The following is an 11,801-nucleotide window of genomic DNA, read 5'->3' as shown; positions in this document are numbered from 1 at the left end:
TCTGCTCCCTCTGCTGCCTCTCTGCCCCCCACTTCACCTCCCCTCAGCTAAGCCCCCTTTCCCCTCCATTCCCTCTGCTCCTCTCCCTCTCCCTTCCCCTCCCCTCAGCACTGTGCTCATTTGCTCATTTATATATATTTTTATTACCCTATTTATTTTGTTAATGAGATGTACATCCCCTTGATTCTATTTATTGCTATTGTTTTTGTTTGTCTCCCCCGATTAGACTGTAAGCCCATCAGTGGGCAGGGATTGTCTCTATCTGTTGCTGAATTGTACATTCCAAGCACTTAGTACAGTGCTCTGCACATAGTAAGCGCTCAATAAAACTATTGAATGAATGAATGAATGAGTCCAATTCAGGTTGTTGGTAACCAGTCTGCAGTCAGTCAGTGGAATTTTTTGAGCTCTTACTGAGTGTACAGCACTACACTGAGCGTGGGAGAGGACCATAGAGTAGGCAGATGCAATCCCTGCCCTCTAGGAGCTGAAAGATGGGCTGAAAGATGGGGGCGCTTTCCTCAAGCAAGTCTGGGACTTTATCAGGACACACACCTTTAGTGTCGCCTGGGTGTGTCTACCCAAATATCCATATTGCCTGGCTCCACAATAGGGTGAATTAGTGTCTGCCAACTCGCCTCTTCCCTAAAACCAGCCAATTTCTTGGTTTTCTAATCACACCCACCGGTAGATTATTTGTGAAATATGTCACTCTCCGAGTGTAACCGCAGGGGAATGAAACCCCGAAACATCCAGCTTTCTGCCTCAGAATTTATGCTTTTAGATCTTCAATTTGCATATAATGAGACACTTGTTCTGTAGATCAAAAATGTTAGTCTCTCAGATCTGCAGTGACACAGATGAGGCTTTTCAACCATCTGCTGGAAACTTAGCTTGGTTCCTACCTCAGTTTCGTGTAATGGAATGTGGGAATGTTGCCATTTCGTTAGGGACTATTTGACGGCAATTGAAAGTGTCAAAAGTACAAATCATGGGCAAAAGGCTAAATGTTTGGCACTGATGAGCACTGCAGAGTTCTCCATCTTCAGACTTCTTGCCTGTATATATTTGAGCAACTGTGCGGCTCTGGGGCTTCACAGCACCTTTCTATAGGCCAGAATAAAGCAAGTGGTCCCAAGACTACTGACGGAAAACTTCAGAAGCAACACTTTCGTCAACAACAGTGTTCTTTGGGGACCTGCTTTAAACTCTGCTTGTGGGTAGGGAATGTTTTCTTTGCTTCAAGTCTGCTATCCCAAGTGCTTAGTGCACATTTAGCACATTGCATTGCACCCAGTAAAGGCTCACTGCATTCCACCATGGCTACTGTGGATTCTAAATGGGATCCTAAAAATTCCAGTAATCACCCTTTCCTTTGCAATTCCATGAATCTTAAAGGAATTGTTTTTGCTTTCAGGGATAACACGGGGCTCTTCAAAAATTACAGTGCCTATTGTTATTACTCCAAGAACCAGGAGTAATAGTAAAACCGGAAGACTGAGGTTCCAGTTGTAAAATCCCTGAGCAGAGTGAGTTGAGCTCCCCCCGTGGCTCCTGAATCCCAAACCATCAGTGATATCAGTTCCATTCCCCTCTGCTACCCCTCCCTTCAACCATTTCCTCCCCTCAGTCAAACACTTGTGAACTATACACCCTCCTTACCACTCTTGCATATATGTCCACCCAATTTATTCATTATCATCAGTATTTAATGGGCATCTACTTTTAGCAGAGCACTGTCCTGGGTGCCTATCTGTGTGCACAGACTGTACTAATTGTTTAGAGTAGGAAGCAGTTTGGCCAGGCAAGGCAGTGAGGCCTAGTTGTAAAGAGCAAGGGCTTGGGAATCGGAGGACTGGGATTCTAATTCTACTCCCAGATCTGCCACTTGGTTGCTGTGTGACCTGGGCAAGTCACTTATTACTCTGTGCCTGTTTCTCACTTGTAAAATGTTGATTTAATTCTACTACCTCCTAATTTAAACTGTGAGCCCCAGGGACAGCAACCTAATATTGTATTACCCATTGTTAGTAACATGTTTGGCACATAATAAGCACTTAATAACAGTTAATGACGATATAATAATAATAATGTTTGGTATTTGTTAAGTGCTTATGTGCTGAGCACTGTTCTAAGCGCTGGGGTAGATACAGGTAATCGGTTGTCCAAGTGGGCTCACAGTCTTAATCCCCATTTCAAGATGAGGGAACTGAGCACAAAGAAGTTGTTGACTTGCCACAGTACACAGCTGACAGTGGTAGAGCTGGGATTCGAACTCATGACCTTGACTCCCAGCCAGGTCTTTTCCACTCAGCGCTGCTTCTTAGATGGTATGATGTACGATGGTACAATGGTACCATCACCATAATCATTGTATTTATCACTTATTAATATGAGGAAATAATAATAATAATAAGAATACTCTATCCAAGGAATGATGACAATCTCCCACCAACAGCAACCCGTCCTCTGCCTGACCACAGGACCCATCAAGCTTGCAACGAGGTGTCCATGACGGAAGGGAACTGGTCATTCCAGACTGGCAACTACTTGCTGAAAATCAATCCCTCGATTACATTTTTCCACATGTTAATGCCTACTGCAAACTTTAATATAGAAATTTTCCAATTCTATAAACAGGACTGTGTCATCTGCATAATATTGTCTACCTCCGGGTTAATGCAGTGCTTTGAAACAGAAGTGTTCGTATTATAATCTCTACAGCAGATAGGCAGGACTACCATTGTGACTAGCTGGCACAGGAATCCATCTGTTCTCAATGTAGGTCTACCACGCTGTTCATCCTTCTCCCTTTGTTAAGAGATCTTCGGTGGGTCCACTCTCACTCGCTTGTCTCAGGCCCACTGGCTTGTGTCCCAGTGTCAAAGAAGACCCAGGCAGAACCCCTAGTCAGACTAAGGTTCCCTATTCCGCATCTCCTGCAGTCGACCCTGGAGGTAGAGACCACCAGTCCGAGTGAGGAAAGAAACCTTAGTAAAGTGTTTGCACAGCAGAAAGCTCTAATAAATACGACTGAATGAAACCCAAAACAGCAAGTCAGAAACCAGAAGGGCAACCAGTGGGGAAGAAGCACATAATCACTTGCAGTGGTTCCACTAAACCAGTCTTCTTTGATTTCTCAAATGGCAAATGCCTCCACTGCCCTAAGGAGTAGCTCTGCCAAGGTCAGGGATTTTCCAGTACTGGGAGTTGATGTCTTGGCCCACAGCATCCTTGTCTGGGGAGTGGACGGGCCTAAGGCCTTTTATAACTTCCCTATTCCACCTTCCGCAACACCATTTACATTAAATCCAAAAAATATTTTGGCATCTTCCAGATCCAACTGATCACGACTGTTCCTTGGAAATACAGAATTGGAAAAGAGTACTCCAGTCAGAATAACAATTCTCTCTCTTTTCTCCTCCTCTCCTTCACACCTTTCTCTCTCTTCTCCCCCTTCTCCTCCCCTACATGACACAGAGAAATGTGTGTGTGTGTGTGTGTGTGGTGGGAAAGAACGTTTTTGTGTCCATGTCGCTCTTTCCTCAATATATGTGCTCAGTTGCTTTAGTTCAATTATTTTATTTATTTATTAATATTCTCCCCTCCATTCTCCTGCTCCCATTCTTGGTAAATAGTTTATGTCTGCCTGCCTTCCCTTTAGACGGTGACTTTCATGAGGGGGGAACATTGTTTCTGTGGAAGAGCCCCAAGCTTTTAGTCCAGTGCTCTGTACTCTGCAGGTGCTCAGTAAGCATGAACATTGATTGACTCATGAGAGGTAGAGAGGAAAGACCTTTCCCTGGGAGAATCAAGATGAATCTTTGGAAATTGGCTCTGGAATGGAAGAGGAATGAATACCTCCACCTTTTAAGCCAGAAGTCAATCAAAGAAGCCAAAGACATGCCAGCTAGTTTGACCAAATTCATCCACCTTCCTTTGTCCAAGAAACACTTGTGGCCACAAAGACGAGCTTGGAAAGGGTTGGGATTGAATTGGAGTTGACTTCCCCAATTAATTCACAACCCCCCAGTGGTTTAGACCTTAGTCCTTAGAGACTTTCATCTCGTCCTCATTTCTCACCCAAGATCGTGCACATACTGTACCCTTTGGACTTGGTATTCACCCCTCCTCAACCCCACACACTTATGTATGCTCACTGTGGGCAAGGAATGTGTCAGTTTACTGTTGCATTGTAATAATAATAATGTTGGTATTTATTAAGCGTTTCTATGTGCAGAGCACTGTTCTAAGCGCTGGGTATAGAGGGTAATTAGGTTGTCCACATGAGGCTCACAGTCTTATTCCCATTTTACAGATGAGGTAACTGAAGGACAGAGAAGTTAAGTCACTTGCCCACAGTCACACAGCTGACAAGTGGCAGATCCGGGATTCGAACCCATGACCTCTGACTCCCAAGCCCGTGCTCCTTCCACTGAGCCATGCTGCTTCTCAAGTACTCTCCAAGTGCTTAGTACAGTTCTCTGCACACAGTAAATGCTCAATAAATATGATTTAATGAATGAATGAATGTATTATCTGTAATTTATTTATTAATATTAATGTCTGTTTCCCCTCTAGACTGGAAGGTCATGTGGACAGAGTGTCTACCAGCTCTTTGTATTGAATTCTCCCAAGCACTTAGTACAGTGCTCTGCACCCAGTAAGTGTTCATAGATACTATTGATTGATAAGTGCTATGGGGATAGGGGTGGAGTAAACAATCAATCATATTTATTGAGCATTTACTGAGGGAGCACACTGTACTAAGTGCTTAGGAGAGTACAATATAACAAAGTTGGCAGAAACATTCCTTTCTCACAAGTACCTAAATGTTTAGGGTGTAGAGACACAAGGGAAGAAGTGATGCAATAGTGAAGGAAAAAAGGGTGGCAAGATGAGGGATTAGTAAGATTTGGAAGCCTTAGAATATACCCATACATTCCTGCCCACAAGGATTCCACTTAGCATGTACAAATATGTACCAACAGGGTCATCACAGTAAGTAACAATGACAACTGAATAAGCATCAGTAGAAGTGTCCTGAGGATGGTACAAATAATTACATACATTCTGTAGTGGCTGGAGCCTGGATGGGTTTCCCAAGAATTTGGGATTACATAGACAATATAGATATAGACACAGATGTATAGATTGGGGTGTAATTTGTAAATAGACATAGATATAGCTATATAGATATATATTTATAGATAGATATAGCTCTGTAGCTCTGACTATTTCTATAAAGGCTGATTATAACCAATTTAAAGTAACATTAATTTTTTGACATGCAAGGTGTTACTAATTCTGATGGATTAGGCCCGGATGGTACTTCTGACTGTTCTGGGGCATGATATCGGAAACAATAAATAGAGCGGCAGCGTCATTTCCCAGCAGAGATAAGAGCGGAGCCACAGCGACGTCTTGGGATTGAAGACTGGAAGAAAAATTGAAGAGACCTCCAAAGGAAAAGCAAGGGAGAGTTTGATCATGCCTCCTGCGATGCTGAAACCATCCAGGGTGACAGTCATCCCGACGTTCTTGTTTCCTGCTGACCTGTGCTGCCAGGGTCTTGATCCATTCTGGTCTATTCTGCAGGACCTTGGTCCATTCTGGACTTCTCTGCCTGGGCTCATGGGCTAACCCCTGTCTGCCATTAGATACCTCTCCATTTGGGCCACGTTTTGCTGATGGACCACTTGGGGTAAACCTGGCTCTGTCAACCATTTGGTCCCTTGCTTGGCCCCGGACCCGCATCCTCGACTTCACTTCAGTAACCTAATTCCAGCTTCTACTTACACCACTTGTCCCATAGCCTTCTGAAACCCAGGCCCTGAGCTGGGCATCAAGTATTCTAACAACAATCAAATTCCTCAACTTTGAGCTAGAGTAGCAGTACCCATGTTCTTGGGATGCACAATAGAAGCAAAAGAGAAGTAACCTGCCCACTAGGAGCTCACAAAGTAATCAATCAATCAGTGATATTTATTGAGTGCTTACTTTGCAGAGTACAATACTAAGTCCTTGAGAGAGTAAAAAACAAATAGTTGGTAGACAAGTTTTTTACAGTATTTGTTAAGTGCTTACTATGTATTAAGCACCGATCTAAGCTCTGGGGTGGAACCAAGTTCATCAGCCAGATCAGTCCCTGTCCCACACGGGACTCACAGTCTAAAGAGGGAAAAACAGGTATTGAATCCCAATTTTGCAGTTGAAGAAACTGAGGCATAGAGTAGGTAAGTGATTTGCTCAAGGTCATACAGCAGGTAAGTGGCAGAATTGGGGTAAGAACCCGGTTGTCTGGCTCCCAGACACAGGCTTTATCCATTAGGCCATGCTGCTTCCCCTGTTTAAAGTTTACAGTCTTTTCCCTTGGGCTTAGTTTCCCTGATGAATTGGTCCCCCTCCTTTCCTTTCCCTGCAGTAATGTTTGTGCCTGTTGAGTGGGATAGCACCTGCATGGTTCTTGTCTTGGCCTCTTTGTCTCTCTCTTCTCACTGCTGTTTTGACACCCACTAAGTGTACTCTACCCTCATGAGATCAGCCCCCACAATCCACGAACCATGATGTCCACACGCTGATTGAAAATCAGGCTGAAGTGTTTACCTCACCTTGCTACAGCATAATTGAATTAAAGTTCAATATTTTTCTGTTGTATAATGAGAGATTGCAAGAGAAGGGACACTAACCATCTCATTACTTGCCACATCTGTGGCACAGCTTCACCTGCAGCACAATACCTGGAATATTTGTTGTATATATATATCTATATATATACACACACACACATTCTCTTTCGCTCTCTCTCCCCTCTCCCCATCCCTCTCTCTTTCCTCCCTCCTCTCTCTCCTCTCTCTTTCTCATTCTCTCTCCGTCTCCCTCTTCTCAAATTACTGCTCATATTTGGATCTACTTCACTGTCAGCACTTTAGAAGAATGGCTTTTTGGTCCTTAACATCTATCTGGAACTACTTCCCCCTTCAAATCCAAGAATCTTGCCCTCCTTCTTGATTCCAAATCGATTTCCCAACATGAGAAACCCAACAGTCACACTTAGCACTTAATAATAATATGTTGGTATTTGTTTAAGCGCTTACTATGTGCCGAGCACTGTTCTAAGCGCTGGGGTAGACACAGGGAATCAGGTTGTCCCACGTGGGGCTCACAGTCTTAATCCTCATTTTACAGATGAGGTAACTGAGGCACCGAGAAGTTAGTGACTGCCAAGTCACACAGCTGACAAGTGGCCGAGCCGGATTCGAACCATGGTCTCTGACTCCAAAGCCCGTGCTCTTTCTCCTGAGCCACGCTGCTTCTCCACTTAAGTATGTATCATCATGCAACGTTGTATTATTTTGGGGAAATATCTGGGGGGCCTGGATTCATTAGAGTGTATACACCATGGATGTTTAATAATCTATCATTACTACTACCACTCTGACTAATATTTTCTTCAACTATTTGTAAATAATTTACATCAGCTGTCTCTTGCCATTAGATTGTAAAGCTTCGTGAGGGTACATACTGTGTCATCTGTTTTATCAAATTGCAAGAACCTTGCTCAGGCTTGCGTACAGCAGGGTCCAGTGCGTCCTCACAAAACAATAGGTGCCCAGTCCAGCCCTCTGCCACAATAACCCATTCTCCATCTACGCCAGCAGTTCCCTGATGCGAACTAATGCCCCTGCTCACAGTCAATTGCTGCACTCCATCCAAGCGGCAATAAAGGACAGGTGAGCAGGCTGGATGGCTGCAGCAGAAGAATAGATGTGGTGATGACGGATGGGTCAAACCAGCCTAGAGGAGAGCAGTGGGCCAACATTCACTATAGGGAGGATGATAAGGTTAGTGAGTGCTCAATAAGAGTGGTATTTGTTAAGCGTGTCCTTTTATGCTAAACGCTGAGATATTAAACCATTCAAGTAGCTATGATAGTCCCTGAACCACATGGGCTCACAGTTAATGAGGAGAAGAATGGGAATTTAATTCCCATTTACACATGGGAAACTGAGTCACAGAGAGGTTAAGTGATTTGAACAGATCACAGTAGCAAGTGGAGCTGAAATTAGAACCAGGTCTCTTGACTCCCAATGCTCTTTCCCACACTGGACCATGCTATTGTTTCTTTCTGGCAGATGAGCTAGGTCACGACTCAGGCAAGCAGGGAGACGATTTGGGAGCCTACTTGGGGGATTTAAACACATTCTCCACCAGGAAGGCCATTTTCTATAGACTGTTGCCCCATGTGGGTCAGGGACATGATCAACCTGGTTGTTCTATATCATCTAAGTGCTTAGTACGTGCTTGGCATATACTAAGCATTTAGCATTAACCATTAACAACTCTACAGTGTCTAGGCTGGCACTGCTCCTTTCTTTCCCCTCCCCTTCCTGAGAAGTGGGAGCTGACTAGAGGAAAAGTGCTTTCAGAGTTTTGCCTATTTTTATGATTATGAATCCAGTCTTCCAGCAGAGCTTGGATAGAGAGTTTATTGGTGGATAGACCCTGGATTGATGTGCATAGGCTAACATCGTGTCTGTATATCTTTTCCCAGTGATCTCTGATAATACCAAATGAGCCTTTATTTAAACTTGGAAGCCTTATGGTGGCTGAGGATTAGGTGCTGAGAGAAGGAAACAGCACAGGCCATAAAGCCTGTCGAATAAAAAGCTTTCTCTGGAACTTAACTTCTCTTGCAGAGAATCTTGCTATTCTGGAAAAGCATTTCGTCCTTTTGTTAATCTCTGGGTAGTGTGTGCTCCCGCAAATAATCTCAAGGCGTTTCATGGTACCATTAGGGTAGATAACCTGAGATATTACATAAAAGATATCACAAGGGAGACATGTAAGAAAGCCCCCATCTTTCCCTGCTTTTGTAGGAGCTGACGTTGAACAGTGGGCGGAGTTCTTTCATGGATCAACCCTCTCAGCACTCTCATAAAATCAGTTTAAAGGTGCAATTTGGAAGAATTCTGATTGCTCATAATGGAGCTTTTCCAGGCTCTTCTGATGCTAAATTCCAAACCCGGGACATGATACGTGGCATCTTATTTTGGTCCAAGGAGCCTCTTGTTTCCAATGTTTAGATTCCAGGTCTGATTTACACGTCACTGATACCAAATTCTAGAATCATTCTCCTCCTCCAAGTCGGAATCATCTCACATTTTCTGGCTGGAACATGGTAACAGAGAGACCCTAAAGAGCTGGGCAAGCCCCTTCCAGTTGCCATAGCAACCTACTCTGAACACAATAAGGTTGGGGGGTGGGATTCAGAGGGGGCCAGGCCAGACATGCATTTCTCCCCATACTGTTTGATTCATATAATACCTTTTTTAGGTTTGAAAGTTAATTCCTTTTATAGTACATATCGAGCACCTACCTTGGGCAGAATGCTGTACTGGACATGCCTTGGTTCAGAACATCTGTAGTGAGTAGATTGTGCGCAGAGAATACTGCATAACCAAGAGAGATCAGACTGGAGGCAATTTGCTAAACCTTTGCTGTGAAGTCTGGTAACTCGTGGAAGTCTGTAACGTTAAACAATTATCAATCAGTGGTATTTATTGAGCACTTACTGTGTGCAGAGCATTGTATTAAGTGTTTGGAAAGTACAATACGATAGAATTGGTAGACACTATCCCTGCCTTCAAGATGCAGAGGGGAGACAGATATTAAAATAAATTATAGATAGGAGAAATGGAAAGTATAAGGATCTACATGAAATGCTGTGAGAATGGGGGTGGGGTGAATATCAAGTGCTTAAGGTGCAGATTCAAGTGCAGAGGGGATGCAGAAGGAGAGTGATACAGGAATGAGGCTTAGACTGGAAAGGCCTCTTGGAGGAGATGTATTTTAGAAGGGCTATGATATGAAGCCAGATATGAACGGGAAGAGAGTTCCAGGCCAGAAAGTGGAATATGTCCAATATAGAAGTAGGATAGTAAGGGCCAGTAGTAAAGGTCTTTTACAGCCTGGCCCTCCACTAACTGCAAAGGAAATGCAAAAAGCAGAAAAAACTGCATTTTCCCTCCTAGGAAATACTGCAACCTGCTATGGTTTCAATTTTAATTGAGCCAACTTCATCTGAATGTAACCTCAGCCCTGACCAGGATTGAAGATGACAGAAGAGGCCCCCAGCCAGCACTGTTTTAGACTGTGAGGGACTAGCAGTGAAATACCTGGGGCTTGAGCAGACGAGACAGGTGAAGGAGCCAAGGGGACAGTGGCCAGCCAGGTCAGTGGCTGGAGTGACTTTAAACATCGCTACCTAAGTGTTCACTCGGTCTGTGGACCGAGGTTGGGGTTGGGGAGACCCTGGGTGCCTGCATTAAGGGCCGAAGCAGGCCCAGGGGCAGGGTGTGGCACAGGGCTGAGTGGAGAGGGGAGAGCCTGGAGATCCCAGGAGGAGAGCCCAGAGATCTGCCGGCTCAGAGTGAGACAGGGTAGGAGCCTTCCTTACTGGAATGGAGGGTTGGGGCCTCTTCCCAGCCTGAGCACTGCTCTCAGATGTACCATCGGAGAACAGGGCTTTGGAGACACCTGGCTCCTTGTGAGGTGCTATTTTAAACGTTTTAACAGAATAAATTTGGTTCCAGACCAGCTAAAGTGCATACACATTTGGATGTGACTTGGGAGAGGTTAAATGAAGTGTCCTACATACTGGGCACCACGCTTACGGAGATTTGGTGTACTTACCACTGCTGTCTTATACATAGGTATGTCGGTTTTTTCCAGATCAGCAGGATTTCACGGTAATTGGCACAGAGCGTCTCTTGGACTTGAAATTATCACGAGCAGCCTGTGTCGAGTGCAGGGACTCAAGAAGAACATCTTTTGCTGAGAAATAGCTAGAATTCAACAAAAAGAGCTTGTGCTGATGGCATTCTACATAGAAGGGATGAAAGCCTGATTTCTGCAAATGAAAACCAGTAAATCAATCAATCATATTTACTGAGTGCTCACTGTGGAGAGCACTGTACTAAGTACTTGGGAGAGTAAAATATCACAGAGTTGATAGACATGTTCCCTGCCCACAGTGAGCTAACAGTCTACAGCGGAGACAGACATAATATAAACAAAGGAAGGGTATGTATAAATGCTGTGGGACTGAGGGAGGGGCAGATAAAGGGTGACATCCAAATCAAAACTTGCACTTGTAAAACCATGCTGCAGTGAGGGTTTTAGGGGGAAAACGTAGCCCAAGGCAAAAGGCATCACCATCAGGGCTATGCACAGATACCTGAGAAAATTACAATTTTGGACACCCACAAGCATGTCAACTAGTGCAAAGAGCATGGGCCGGAAAATCAGTCAATGGGTTCTAATCCCGGCTCCGCTACGCTGCTGTGTGACCTTGGGCAAGTCACTTAACTTCTCTGAGCCTCGGTTCTATCTGTAAAATGGGGATTAAGACTGTGAGCCCATGTGGGACAGGGACTGAGTCCGGTCTGACTGCCTCGTATCTACCCAGGTGTTTGAACACGTTGGCACATAGTAAGTATTTAACAGATACCACTATGTTATCATTATTCCCTGTACAATTAGAAACCTTGTTTTGTTTCTATTTCTATCTGGCACATGAATGAAATGGCCATTCTGCACTCTGCATCCAAACTCATTTAATCAGTCTATCAATTAGTGAACTATTGAACGCTTACTGTGTGTACTGAGCTGAGCACTTGAGAGAGAACAAAAGACACGAACCCTGCCCATAAGGAGTTAACAGTCTAGCAGTCATCCAGGTTCCAGTCCCAGATCGGCTATTCAACCTCTCTGAGCTACAGTTTCCTGATGTGTAAAAT

Source organism: Ornithorhynchus anatinus, chromosome 4 (assembly GCF_004115215.2).
Source record: "Ornithorhynchus anatinus isolate Pmale09 chromosome 4, mOrnAna1.pri.v4, whole genome shotgun sequence".
NCBI lineage: Eukaryota > Metazoa > Chordata > Mammalia > Monotremata > Ornithorhynchidae > Ornithorhynchus > Ornithorhynchus anatinus.
Note: the sequence above shows the minus strand (reverse complement) of the source record.